The sequence below is a fragment of the Amblyomma maculatum genome, chromosome 1, assembly GCF_055883805.1.
Source record: "Amblyomma maculatum isolate TAMU_Amacu chromosome 1, ASM5588380v1, whole genome shotgun sequence".
NCBI classification, from domain to species: Eukaryota; Metazoa; Arthropoda; class Arachnida; order Ixodida; family Ixodidae; genus Amblyomma; species Amblyomma maculatum.
Window position 1 is genome coordinate 143952495 of NC_139344.1, and position 15493 is coordinate 143967987.

Consider the following 15493-nt stretch of genomic DNA (forward strand, 5'->3'; position numbering starts at 1 on the left):
CTACACAAACGAAACCTCAGCAGACGACGACGATGACCAAGGCTATGGCGGACCGGAAGCGGAAAGGCTTCATTTTTCCCGTCGTCCCCCGCGCGGCAGCCGACAGTGAATACAACCTATATTAGCAAAAATACGAGTGCGCCACATGTCCGCCTTTTGAATTAAATAAATATATATATATATATATATATATATATATATATATATATATATATATATATATATATATATATATATATATATATATTGTAGGGGTGTGTTTATTCGGTAAACCCAGATGGATCCAGCCGCTCAGGAGGAACTCGCTGCGGAGCGTCAGGCGTGGCGAATCAGCAAGGCAGCGACCAACTTCTTCGTCCTCGAGTGTGCCAGCACGCGATGCATGGCAGTGGCTATGAAGATGAAGATTACCACACTACATTTTCCCCCCGGGTAGAGAAGGAGCCATCCTGGCGACTTATGGAGCTGAAAGAACAGACGGATCGTAGTAGGGCTTGATTCGGTTCACATGAACTGTTTCGCGTCCACGGCGACGCTGCGTGCGACGTGACCCGGCAGCCCACAAGAGTAGGGAGTAGGGCGAACGCCAAGGGTTCGTAGGGCGTTGGCGCCAGAGGTGGGCAACCTCATAAGGTTTCGACCTCATGAGGTCAACCTCAACCTCAAAATAACCTCAACCTCACGGAGTGAGGTGAGGTTGGGGTGAGGTTGTCAACACCTGAAATATTTTTGGGTGAGGTCAGCAAATGAGACCTCAACCTCATGCGTGAGTTTGAGGTTGAGTGAGGTCGTAACTTAGTGAGGTCGGCTTGTGAGGTCGAAATTATTGTTTCCCACAGCGATAAAATAGCCGGAAAAGCACCTTTCATAATGTCTGTCGTGTACACTCTTTTGGCTACCAACGCGCACGTAACGAACAGTTTGCGTCTGTGCGTTTGCGTTCGACACGAAAAAAAAAGGAGGGGGGGGGGGGGCGTAAAGCGCAGCTCGGCAAACGAGTGGGGTTGGACGACGGCTGCAGACTCGAAAGAAGGTGAAACAAGATCCCGCCACCATTCCGAGCGAGTTTGGGAAGTGAAGAAAGTCTGCGCAAACTCGAAGGATTTCCAGACCTACGTGGGTATGTAGACTTCTCGGAAGAAAAAAAAAAGCTAGAATAGTAGAAAAGAGGGAAGCGCAAGATCCAGCAACCAAGGAATTGCTTGGGGAGGATGGCACGAGAGAGGAGGTTTCAGAGAGGCATATGGAAAGAACAAGGATGCAGAAGAGACGAGAGATAAATGGCTTGACGAGAAGTCACCCCACGAAGACTGTATTTTAGTAAATAAAATCTGCTTTTGCTATTGCATATGGTACGAGTTAAAACGAAAGAAAGCAATAGGACGGTAGATCGTAGTTGTATCAGTGCAATCCACTCTTTTATTATTATTATTATTATTAGTCACTAGACATTAAATTAACCCTTACATAAAGATATAAATTTAATGTGCCCTTCTCGAAGAATCATTGAAGAACAGACAGGTGACTGACGACTGCTTGCAGTCATTCTCATACCCTACGTGAGCTTGCGCCTTTTTCATTTACATGTTTGTTTATCGAGGGCCTCCCCTCCGTTTTACAGCTAGCAGCCAAAGTGGCGGGCGCGCCTTTTGTTCGTAAGCTGGCTTCTGCTCTTTCGGCTCCGCAGCCGGTGTCCGATCTCAACTAGCGGACAAAGCGCGGACCCGGGAACCCCTCGGCATTTCTTGGAAAGTAAGCCACTGCACATACGCGCGCCTCTGGGAGTTTGTGAGTTTTAGGTATTTTTAAGTGCGTTTCTGTCAACAGGGCCGAGAGTTACAAGGACAGTGGCAGTGTGGGCGAGAGAGCGAGTTGTATGCGCGGTGCTCGAGCGTGTGAATGCGCGAGTGAAGATCTGCGTCTCCTCTTCTCTTTAGTTTTTCAGTACACTTGCACCACCCCTATTTTTCCTCACTTCTTGTTTTCGTTTTGTGTGGTCATTTACCAGTGCCCCCTCTCGCGTTTGTGCACCCGCGTTTACTCACAACCGGCCGCTTTTCTGCGGTACGGCCAGTCGTCACCCCCCCCCCCCCCCTCCTCCTAAGAAAAAAACAAACAAAAAAATCAGAAAAGACAATTCTCAGATTCTTCCTCTCGCAACATTCTTTTCTTTTTTGCTTCTTTAGCTTTTGGTTGTGCGCTATACCTCCGACTGACGTATTCCTGTTGGTCTAAAGAAATATAAAGACAAGCCCTTCTCGCTTCTCGGAACGCCGCGGCGGCTGCGCGGACTTCTGTCGCTTGTCGACCATGCAGGCATCTCATCGTTTCGCAGGAGGGAAACGCTAGTCAGTGTTCAAACTCTGCTCTTCCTCCCTGTAGACGCGTTTCCACCTTGCTCACCACCCGCTAGTCGTCCTCTCTTGACGAATATTGTGCAGTCGAAGAAAAACGAAACAACTCCCGTAGCATGGGTTAAGTGTTCGCGCTTCCTTCTCCCAGTGGGCGTGGTTCTCTCGTCGCGACTAGAAGCTGGTGTCTTAGCCCCACGTTCTCATCGACACCAATCGTTCCTGGAACGTCTGCTTGGAAGTCGCCCACAAACGGCGTCGGTGAGCCGCCCGAAATCGGCAAAAAAAAGGTAGCATCTAAACGACATGCTTTTGTTTTTCGCCATTTACCGTGGCCGTCTTTTTCAAGCGAAGACACGCAGCCATGCCGTGGTCGGCGACTTGCTGTAATTTATGACGGAAGTTTCCGCCCTTTCCAGCTGAGGTTCGCCCTTCTTCTTGGAGGTCTATCGCATTGTTGCGTTCGTCGTCGAGGGTGCATGACATGGTTGCGGTTATGGCAGGTGTGGTTATGGCAGATATAGCGAAAAAATCTAAATATACCGACGATGATGTGTGCGCGCGCAGTTGTCGAATTGACGAAGACATCGAAGGCCATTTCCGTTACAATAGCCACGCAAAAGAAACGAAAAGCACTGTAAACTTTGAATGCATTCACTGCGACAAGAAACTGTGTGGACAAGGAAACCAGCTTTTGAGCTTCTCTTGGCATCTCAAGGTAATGTGCGAATTATCCCTAATCCAACGTATTATTTCTTTAACATACATCAATGATAAAAGGAATGTTTTGGGGCTGCAAATTCACCGTTAGTTATTATAAGTAGAAGGGAGGGTAATTTTCCCAATAATTTGTCACGGCGTTTGTTCTATACAGCACAACCCACTTGTCAGGATTATCCAAAGTAGCGCAATGTCAAAAGTCAAGCACGCTTTACCTTTTCGTAACTAAGCGTCTCTGCATATGGCAACATTTTGTTCTGTCCGCCTCTTGTGATAAGTCCCACGTCAGAAGTCAGTTTGATAAAAGAATGTTATGGTACTACAACTTCCATATATACGCAAGTGGTCGATCTACTTTTTTTTTTGTAACAGAGACGTTACACTGAAGAAACATTAGATTGTTTGTGATTTTGTCATCCGATTCGATTTCAAATCGCAGGAAAATGTCTTCACCAAGAAATTATGACTTGCTTGTCATGAGGAAACGCTATTTTATGGTCACAGATATGTGCGACGTTTCACTGCAGACCTTCGGGAGTTCGCATCCAGCAGCACCAAGGACACATAAGTATTACAGCGGGAATTAGGTCAGAAGTCACCATATCAAAACAAATAAAAATAAAATTTGAAGAGTTGAAACTCACCAATTATACTGCCGTTATTAGGTCAGCCTGCTATGAATCAGTAGCCCCGCTGGCAAATGGTAATTTAATTTTTTTTACTTTCCAAGTAAGCCTCATCATAGTCAATGTTGTTTAAAATGTATGTCGTCATTCTGGCGTGTCATCGCACAGGACTTGTGCCATGACGTTTTATAGTTAGTGTTCTCATGTGAAAAACCTTTTATTTTTTTATTTTTTTGAGGTCGACCGACCGACCTCAAACTCACAGTTTGAGTTTGAGGTGAGGTTGAGTGAGGTCGGTGGTGGCATCAGAAAAATTGAGGTGAGGTCACCTGGTCAAACCTCAACCTCACGCTTTAAGGTTGAGGTTGAGTGAGGTCAGGAAATTTTTATTGAGGTTGAGGTGAGGTTGCACTTTTTGAGGTCAAATGCCCACCTCTGGTTGGCGCACCCTTGGAATAGGGACATTGAATGCAGACCCAGCCAAAGGCGAAGAAAGGTTAGAAGGAGCGGCCTGGTAGGAAAGAGCTAGGTCCTGATGGCATTAGCGGCCTGGCCGCAACTTGGGCGTACGTTAGTGGTGCCGTTACTTGCGCTGGCACAGGGCTGGTCGGCAGCACTGGGCTTGGCGGGAGCAAGGAACTGAGCGGAAGGACATCAGCGATGTGGTCTTGCACGGCACGCCGTATGGTAGGGGCCAAAGACGGAGCCATGTCAGGAACAAGGCAGCCAGTATCTTGCAACTGAGGGACCAGTGATAGCTGGCGGGCGACCTCTTCTCGAACGAAGGCTTTGATTTGTTGAATCAAAGGGCTGTCCTCTGATGGAGTAGAACCGCCCAAAGCTAGTGCAGAGATTGTGCCATCTCAAACATCGGACCGCCGGGTAGAAGCGCGCTTCTTACGAAGCACGTCGTAGCTCTGGCAAAGTTTGATAATGTCACTGACCGTGGCAGGATTTTTCACCCATAGCATCTGCCACGTGTCGTCAGAAATGCCTTTCATGATGTTTTCTATCTTATTCGCTTCGGACATTAAAGGGACAGAACACTGGCCAAAATATGTCATGAGATTATGGTGGAGGTTAAAAGATCTTGCCTCATATAGTATAAATCGAGCACTACAATATCAAAGAAAAGAGGCTTTACAATTTTAATTTGCCATTGAAAATCGCATAAAAACAACCAAGGTGCTATCTATAGCGGAGAAACCCTAGTACTTTCAGTGTAGCCTCCCACGTGACTACATGTCAGCAAAATATCGCTGGCTTTCATAACTGCACAATGTTCTTTTTTCTTCTAGGGGTGCTTGCTTAATTTATTATATTTTGCGCTCTCTCCAGTGCGTTCTTAAATAAAAACCACCTCTGCTTTCGCAGCGCGAGAGGTGTGCTTTCAGGTTTTGCCACTAGATGGCGCCACATTGTTTGCAATTTTGTGAATGAAACAATAACAGTGCCCACTAAAACTTTCGTCGACGAGGGCGTGCGTTATTGTGCCGTAACAACGTTGAGTGTGAAACTGAAAAGGATGTTATATATACTCTAAGCAAAATAATGTCTGATTACTGTCTAGCGAGTGAAAGTTATATTTGTTTTCGGTACGTCTTTTTTGTCGACCACCAGTCGTCATCGCGGTCGCTGCTCATGGTTTCCAGCATCGGACTACATAAGAACGGGCGCACACATTGATCGAAAAATTCCCAGTAAAAATTTTCTACAGCGTTTCTAACAAAACCGTTATGGAATCGAACATTATAGACGTGAATCTTTCCACTGGGGGGGGGGGGGGGAATCGAGACCTAAATTCCAGTGTTCTGTCCCTTTAAGGGGTCGACACACTTGCACAGGTCAACGATGTCTTCTATGTAACTGGTGAACGACTCTTCGGCCTGCTGAGTGCGCTCGCGCAAGCGTTGTTCTGCTCGTAGCTTGCGAACTGCAGGGCGGCCGAACACTTCCGCAAAATTCTTCTTAAATGCAGACCAAGATGGCAGGTCCGCCTCATGGTTTCGAAACCATAGGTTTGCCACGTCAATCAGGTAAACGATTACGTTACCTAATTTGGTAGTGTCGTCCCATCGGTTGTAAGTACTGACACGCTCGTACGCCGACAATCAATCGTCGACGTCTTGATCGGCCGCGCCACTGAAGAAGAGGTATGGGTCACGCTGCCGTAGAGCTCCAGAACACAGGACCGTGGTTGGGAGGGGCGGCGATTTTGAGGCAGTATCGTCCGGCATGGTGGAAGCAGATGGCAATGTGCGGCTTCTTAGTTCCAGGGTGGACGGGAACGTACCCAGCAGCACCTCCACCAAATGTGGGGGTGTGTTTATTCGGTAAACCCAGATGGATCCAGCCGCTCAGGTGGAACTCGCTGCAGAGCATCAGGCGTGGCGAATCAACAAGGCAGCGACCAACTTCTTCGTCCTCGAGTGTGCCAGCACACGATGCATAGCAGTGGCTATGAAGATGAAGATTACCACACTACAATATATATATACTATATTGTTAAGCGGGGATCCAGGCACTGGTAGCGGGCACTGGTAGCGAGCAGGACCGGAGCGGGGGTGGCCTAGCTTTTCAGTCAGCTGGTCCGCAAAACCACTTCCTCTTCCTCTTTCTCGGCGATCTGCCCATCTAATCTGAACTTCTTCTTTACAATCTGGCCCCCGCAGAAAAGAGGAGCTATCCTGATGACTCAATGAGACGAAAGGAATGCGGGATCGTAGTAAGGCTTCAAACGGTCAACGTGAACAATCTCACGCCCACGGCGGCGAAGGTCGGTGGAAGCGGCTAGCGGTTCAACTAGGTAATTGACGGGAGAAGTCTGTTCGAGCACTAGATAGGGTCCGTGGCACTTGGAAATAAACTTGCTGGTCAGACCGGGTGGTGTCGATGGGACCCAGAGCCACACGTGAGCACCGGGAGAAAATTGGTGGACAGAGTGGCTGCTGTCGCTGTGCGCTTGTTTCTGGGCTTGCTCGTCCGAAGTGAGTGAGCGAGCCAGTTTGCGACATTCTTCAGCGTGTCTGGCAGCTGCTGAAAACGATGTATACTCTGAGATATCAGGACGGTAGGGAAGTGTGGTGTCGAGGCATTTATTTTGCCTTTTCTGCTGCGGTGGTCACACGAGTCCGGTATAGTGGTGCAGCAGATTTTTTTTTTTTTTTTTTTATGAATCTTCCTCCATCGTTTCTCTTACCCGTGTATTTTGCGGTTAATATAATCTGGCATAGTGACGGACGTCTTTTCACATCAGACTAGATTTAATAGTTTATTTTTTCTCTCTTAATGTTTTGTCTAGGTTTTGCAATTCTTTCTCATCCCCTACCTCTTGTCTGTGGTGTCGGCACTCAATTTTTTTCTTTTACTTGATTCTTCTATTCCTAAAATCAGTATTTTCTCTTTAATTTGTGGACCAACGATTACAATGCCGTAGGAGACAGCAATTCTCTATTGTTCACCCGATTTTTATTTCTTTGTTGGGGACTGTCCTGTTTACTTTTCTACCCCAGTCTCTCTTTTTTTATGCTTTGAGTTTCGTACGTCTGCCTCTCTCTCCGTATTGTTATTTGTCATTTTGTGTGACGGTGGTTTTGCTGCTGTTCTCTTCTTTTCTGGTTCTGGTTCGTGTTTTGTTTCACTTGCAGGTCTGGATGCTACCTTCTGGGGTTTTCCTTTTATTCTTCTTAAACCAGCGTGGACCACCTTTCGACATGGACCCCGTTTGTTTGTTTTTGTTGTTTTTTTTTAATACCTTCTATCGCTTTTAAAAAGTTTTTTTTTTTATCTCGAGCTGCTGCTCGTTTTTATTTATTTTTAATTGGTTTAAGCCTGGCAAAGCTTTGCTGGTCCGGACTCCCCCTCAATTTTTTATGTTTTTTTTTCTCAGTTCGAGGGGACGAATAAAATGGTAAAAAATGGTGTCGAGTGGAGACGAAGGTTCACGCCCGTACAGCAGAAAAAATGGCGAGAATCCGGTAGTTGCTTGAACGGCGGTGTTGTAGGCGTAGGTTATAAATGGGAGAATCTTGTCCCAATCGGAGTGATCGGAGGCGACGAACTTGGACATCATATCACCTAGTATGCGATTGAAGCGCTCTGTCAGTCCGTTGGTTTGAGGGTGGTACGCGCTGGCTGTCCGATGGATGGTTTGACATTCGCGTAGGAGCGCTTCGACAACCTCGGATAGGAAAGATTTGCCTCGATCGCTTAGAAGTTCACGGGGGGCCCCGTGCAGCAGAATGAAATTATGAAGAAGAAAGGACGCGATAGTGGGTCCGGTGGCATCCTGAAATGCTGCTGTTTCCGCATAGCGAGTGAGGTGATCGACGGCCACGATTATCCAACGATTTCCTGCAGATGTGTACGTCAGAGGTCCATACAAATCGATGCCAACACGATCGAATGGTCGGTATGGGCACGGAAGGTGCTGTAGTGGAGCCGACTGATGGAGAGGAGGCGGCTTGCGACGTTGGCAATCGATGTACGAACGCACATACTTACTGACGAAGGTATACATACCGCGCCAGTAAAAGCGCTGTCGCAACCGTTCATAAGTCTTAAATACACCCACATGGCCACACTGCGGATCGTTATCGTAAGATGCGCAGATATCACTTCGGAGGTGGCGAGGTACGACGAGCAGCCACTTACGGCCATCTGCCATGTAGTTGCGTCGATAGAGAAGACGGTCACGAAGGGCGAAATGCTGCGCTTGACGACGAAGGGCGCGAGGAGCCGGTGAAAGTGACGAGTTCGTAGGAAGATCGATTAGTGATGTAAGCCACGGATCCTTGCGCTGTTCTGATGGCGTGTCGTCGATGGACAAGGAAGACAAGGCGGAGCTGGAGGCAGGGGACAACGGAGCGTCAGGCGACACTGGCGAGCGAGATAAAGCGTCTGCGTCGGAGTGCTTACGCCCTGTACGATAGATTACTCGGATATCATACTCTTGTAGTCTAAGCGACCAGCGGGCGAGACGGCCGGTGGGGTCTTTTAGTGAAGACAACCAACATAAAGCGTGGCGGTCCGTAACAACATCAAATGCGCGCCCATACAAGTATGGCCGAAATTTCTGAAGCGCCCAAACAATTGCCAAGCATTCCTTTTCTGTCACCGAGTAGTTGGTCTTGGCCTTGGTCAGCGTTCGACTTGCGTACGCCACAACGTATTCATCAACACCGGGTTTTCGTTGGGCAAGAACAGCGCCGAGGCCGGCGTCGCTGGCATCGATGTGCGCTTCGGTAGGAGTAGCTGGATCAAAATGGCGCAGTACGGGGGTGAGGTAAATATCGTGCGCAATTTCGTAAAAGCAGTACCGCAAGCCGGCGACCAGGCAGAAAGATCTTTGTGGGCGCTGAGAAGTCGCGTCAGGGGAGCAATGATGGTCGCAAAGTTCCGAACGAAACGCCTAAAATAGGAGCATAAGCCTATGAAGCTGCGCAGTTGCTTGATAGATGTTGGCTTCGGGAACTCAGCGACAGCGCGGAGTTTAGATGGATCAGGAAGGATGCCATCCTTGGACACTGAATGCCCTAAAATAGTAAGTTGGCGAACGGCGAAATGGCACTTTTTCAGATTGAGCTGCAGACCAGCGTCGCTAAGACATTGCAAGACAGTTTCAAGGCGAGTTAGGTGGGTCGCGAAGTCGGGTGAAAATACGACGATGTCATCCAACTAGCAGATACATGTGTGCCGCTTCAAACCGCAGAGAATATTGTCCATCACGCGTTCAAAGGTGGCGGGCGCGTTACACAGGCCAAACGGCATGACGTTGAACTCATAGAGCCCGTCGGGAGTGACAAAAGCTGTCTTGGGGCGATCGTCTTCAGCCATTGTAACTTGCCAGTAGCCAGATCGTAAATCGATTGAAGAGAAAAATTCCGCTCCATGCAAAGTGTCCAGCGCGTCGTCTATGCGTGGCAGCGGATAGACGTCCTTTCGTGTGATCGCATTAAGTCGGCGGTAGTCCACACAGAATCGAACAGACCCGTCTTTCTTCTTGACTAATACGACCGGGGACGCCCAAGGGCTACTGGAAGGCTTAATAACACCTCTACGGAGCATCTCATCGACTTGCTTATCAATAATGCGGCGCTCTGAGGCTGATACACGATAAGGACGTTGGCGTAACGGGGCGTGCGTACCAGTATAGATGGTACGCTGGAGGAGACGAGGAACGAGGTGGGCTAAGGGCACTTATGCTGTCGGAGATTGTGTCGGCACAGGCGGAGAGAAGCGGCGGGACGGTAACAAAATTTTCTGATCGAACAGGGTCGGCATGCCCAATGCACTCGCCACATTGCAACGTGAGTGGATAGAACGAATCATTAGTAATGGCTAGTTCGGTGCGGCCGCTACGTACACTAAGGACGGCGAAGGGTAGGGGAAGACAGCGTCGTGAGACGAAAAGGGAAGATGGGGTGAAGAGCACTGTAAAGTCATGAAGAGAGGCACAGTTTATAGGCACAATAGCGGCAGATAAAGGCGGGATATCAGCAGCATCCGCAACGTGGCATTTGGCTTCCCCAAGAACGTTAACGGTGGTCGGTGCGGTGCACAGCGGAGAAAGCTCTACTTCGGCACGAGTGCAATAAATTACGGCGCGATTGCGACGCAAGAAGTCCCACCCTAAAATAATGTCATGAGAGCAGTCACGAAGAACGATAAAACTGATGACGTAGAGAACGTCCTGAATGGTGACTCGAGCCGTGCAGGTACCGAGCGGTTTTATGTGCTCAGCAGTGGCGGTGCTCAATGAAACCCCAGAATACGGCAGAACAACTTTTCGTAACAAGCGGCACAGTCTAACGTCAATAACCGGCACAGCAGCACCAGTATCTACAAGCCCAAGAGTACAAACATTTTCAATGGTAACTTCTATTAAATTTTTCGGTGGCGAAGCAGGACTTTCACTGTTCGACGAAAGCGCAGTTCTTGCTTGCGGAACTGCGTCTAGTAGTTTTCCGGCATTGGCGAGGTAGAACGGCGGCGCATCGGCGACGGAGAGCGACGGCGCGGAGAGGTTGAGCGGTTGTCGCAGTTGTCGTGCGAGAAGTGGTCAAAGTGGGAAGGGCTGAGGGGGCGCACGGAGAGAGGACGGCGGCTGCGCGTAGTTGACCGGGCTCTGATCGAAAGCGTACGGTGCTGGGCGACGGCGGCACAGGCGTGCAACATGGCCAGGGAGACCACATGCAAATCAAATCGGCCGATTGCCAGATGTGCGCCAAGGGCGTAGAATAGGTGGCGCACGACGCTGAGTGAAAAATGCCCGCTGAGGCGAACCGTACGATGGGAAAGGCGTAAGAGGGGGTGGTCTTGCAGCAACCTAAGCATAAGACAGTGGACTGGGTCCGGGCATCGGGACAGCGTCGGCATGAATGAGCGGAGCTGTGAGTGGAGCGGCATGAAGAGGTGGTTGTCGAGGGGGCGGAAGTGCTTCGGCAACTTGTTGGCGTATGTTCGAAGCGAGGTGTGAGCTGGATTGCGGAACGTTTGAAATTAATGATAATTGCCGGGCAACTTTTTCCCGTACGAAGTCTAATTTCTTGGATAAGTGCAGAGCTGACAGTGCCATCAGACATAGCCGCGATCGTGCCTTCAGGTTGTCGAGGGACGATGCGTTGGCGACGAAGTTCGTCGTAGCTTTGACACATCGTGACAACATCACTTACAGTGCAGGGCTCTTTGGCCATGAGAATGTTGAATACGCCTTCATAGATGCCCATCATGATGTGGCGAATCTTCTGAGCTTCAGTCATCGATGCATTTACACGATGGCACAAATCTAAAACGTCTTCGATGTAGCTCGTGAAGGTTTCGCCTGTCTGCTGCACCCGCTCGCGCAAACGGTGTTCGGCGCGAAGCTTGCGGACCGCAGGGCGACCGAAGACATCCACAAAGCAAGATTTGAACGAGGCCCAAGTTGGAATGTCAGCCTCGTGATTTGTGAACCACAACTTTGCGACTTGTGTGAGGTAGAATATCGCATTGTTAAGCTTCAAGATGTCATCCCACTTATTGTGGGTGCTTACACGTTCATACGACGAAAGTCAGTCCTCCACGTCCTGATCGTCGGTACCGCTGAAGACCGGCGGGTCCCACTGGCGAAGCACCCCGGAGCATGGAATAGAAGGGGCCGAGGTAACGGGACCGGTGGTGTTAGTGCTGGAGTCAGTCATTGAGGTACGAATTCGGCGGCTGCGGAGCTCCAGGGCGAGGAAATGGAAGAGAAAACCCGCGACCTCCACCAAGTGGTAAGCGGGGATCCAGGCACTGGTAGCGAGCAGGACCGGAGCGGGGGTGGCCTAGCTTGCAGTCAGATGGTCCGCAAAATCACTTCCTCTTCCTCTTTCTCGGCGATCTGCCCACCTAATCTGAACTTCTTTACAATATATATATATATATATATATATATATATATATATATATATATATATATATATATATATATATATATATATATATATATATATATATATATATATATTGTGGCGATTCTCACGGGGCTGCGGCTCCGCTATGAGAACCGAGGCCACACCGCTAGCTCCGACCACAGCAGTGGCCGTGAAGAACGTCACAGAGGCAAACATAGCCAGCGGGCCAAGTTGTTTATTGGGAACGCCCAATGTTCTTCCTCGGTGTCATTGCAGCATCCGCGCGCTACGGCGTCGCGGCGTCGTGTCCCTGGGTGAGGCTGCTGTCCACCGAGATGAGAGAGGAGGAGGAAGGATGGGCCGTTCTCTCACCCCCGCCCTCTCCGTCATAGCGCCAGGGGAAGGAGGCCAAGAGGGGAAAGATGAGGGCTCCCCGAGAGAAAGAGAGGGTGATCGCCGCGTCGTGCGGGCGAGGGAAATGTTGAATTCCCACAATATATATACGAGGTGTGACACACACAAAAAAACGATGCTGGTCCAATAAATTATTGCGCTCACAGAAACCGTTCTCTGTGACATTATCACCTTCAAAGTAATTGCCTTCAGCATTCACACACTTCTGCATTTGGTGCTGCCACAGCTGGTAACAGTTCTGAAACGATATTTTTGGAAGGCCTTTCAGGAGATTCTTCGTTTTTGCCTGAACCTCTTCAACTGTGGTAAAATAGGTTCCCTTTAAGCAAGATTTAACTTTAGGAAATAAAGAAAAAATTCATGGAGTCAAATTATGTGAATAAGGAGGATGCTCCATTTTACTGGTCAGAAACTGCTTAGCTCTGTCGTTAGAAAAAGCCACAGCTGCGCATGCGCAATCCACGTGACGTCAAAAGAGAGCGCAGATGGTCGGAGCCGCCGCTGCCGCCGCAACCGCCACCGCGACTCCGCCGGTTGACCTTTAGCTGGTGCCGCGCGCTTATCTTATGTGACGCACGGCTGTAATGAATGTTTCATCGTGATGATAAGCCATGAAATATCTATAGACCAACACCGTGCTTACAAACAAAGGGGGCGCGCGCGGCGCCGCAGCCGACTGGGGGTGAAAAATAGGGTTAGCGTCCATAAGAATACATGGAATCGAAATATTCCAAAGCAGTTTTCTCATTTCACGGGGCACCTGTGATGTCGTTATTCGGTACGAAGCAACTGTGAACATCCTAGAACAGATCGCCAAAATATGAAATCTCATTACCGAGGCGAAGTATTTTTAAAATACTGCGAAACATGTGGGGGTGGCGAGTTGGGAGGGCGAGCCGCAGAAATACATGTAAACGCAACTTACCGGAACATTTTCCTCATTTCGCAGAGCATCAGAAGTGGTGGCCGGTCGTTAAACGTTGTCCAGCGCTTTGAAGAAGTGTGTGATAAAGTATGGTGCGTCATTTCGGAGGCAGTCTACTTTTAAAACCCCCGAATATCCTGTGTTATGAATCCAGACACCGCCAAAAGGCAAGCTGGATTTAGCGAATCGCGCAGTTTTGCTTACAGTCTGATATGCTGCCGCATAGGGTAAAAAAGCTTGATAATACTGTCGCTCCAGTGATACGTCCTAGACAGAATTACATTTAAAAAGCAGTTGTCAAACGGCATACGACAATATGGACCGAACGAGATTCGCGCATTGCAGCAGACGACAGCGCAGCTGGCGATACCCACCACGGCCGTCTCAAACTCCGGAACGTCTGCTAGCGACAGCGTAGGTGATTCATATGGTCGTCTGCAACTGTGCGCGGTCAGTTTATCGTGCTGTGAGCGGTCTCGCAAGTCGTCAGACTTGCATTACTTGCAAGAGAATGTAGTGTGTCATGCAACACGACTGCGGGGCGTCGTACAAGACGTTCGCCAAAAAATGAGCTACGTTCTACCCTGCTGAACCGAGCAAAATGTTGCGGTAAGTTGTGTTTACATGTATTTCTATCGGTCGCCCTCTCAACTCGCACCCCCATACGTTTCCCGGTGTTTTAAAAATACTTCACATCGGTAATGAGATTTAACACTTCCACGATCTATTCCAGGGCGTTCATGGTTGCTCTATACCTAATAATGACATCACGAATGACCCGTGAAATTAGAAAACTGTTTTCGAATATTTCGCTTCCGTGTATTCCTACGGGCGCTAAGCCTATTTTTCACCCCCAGCCGGCCCACGCTGGTGATAGAAGCGCCACCGCATCGTGCTTACGTCACAGATCGAACACCGTGTTTACAAACAAAGGGGGCGCTCGCGGCGTCGGAGCCGCGAGCGCCCCCTTTCTATGGGTCGCCCTCCCAACTCACACACCGATACGTTTCGCGGTGTTTTAAAAATACTTCGCCTAGTTAATGAGATTTCATACTTTCGTGATCTGTTCTAGGATGTTCGTGGTTGCTCTGTACCGAATAACGACATCACAGATGACCCGTCAAATTAGAAAACTGCTTTGGAATATTTCGCTTCCATGTATTCCTATGGGAGCTAAGCCTATTTTTCACCCCCAGTCAGACCACGCTGGCGATAGAAGCGCCACCGCATCGTGCTACGTCACAGATCGGTGTTGGTCTATATCAGTCCGTGACGTCAGGGGAGATGCGGCGGCGCTGGCGACAGCAGTGACTTTCGGGGTGTAGGCAAAAGCCCGCGCTCTCTGCATTGGATGCACGACGCTTGCTGCGTTTTCGAGCATATAATTCACGATATTCCAGCAAGCTGTGGTGCGGTTGATTGCGCCACGAAGCACAAAAAAAGAAAACGGTACCTGTTTTCACAAATTTCTTGAGGTGGGATAAAGATGAGAGCGAAGGGCAGCGGCATTGAGCGCGACAAGTAAGACCCTTTGGCGACGGATTGCCTTCGCGGCTAACGTGCGTTGCACTTTTGCATTATAACTTGATCAGTTAGTTTGCAACGCGTAGTTGCAAACGAACAAAAAACGCAAAAAAAAAAAGATTTCGTGCTTGCTTTTTGGCCGTACGACGAAGATAGCAATAGCAAACGCCTGCATCTTGGGCATGTTTTGTTTTACACACTATCAAGTCATAAGAAGTTTTGACGCGATATTCCGTGTGCGTATGACCTTAATCGAAGGCAGGAAAAGCGCGCTGTGACATCCCATTCACCTGCAGTACTGCCCGTGTATATGTTTGTACAGAAAAGGACACAATAGCTGCTGCGAAGGTAACAGTTACCTGAGCGCGGTCACTCCATCGCGATATTGCCGAAACGGCCCGGACTTGTGAGGTAGCTTTTCTCTATTTTCACTTTCGCGAATTGCAATGAGCGACTCTTCATCACCGGTTCTGGAAAGCACATAAACATCGTTAGGATCTCTGCAAAGTCACGCAGGGTTATTTCTCCGATTAAATTTTCCTTTGAAGGTCATTATGA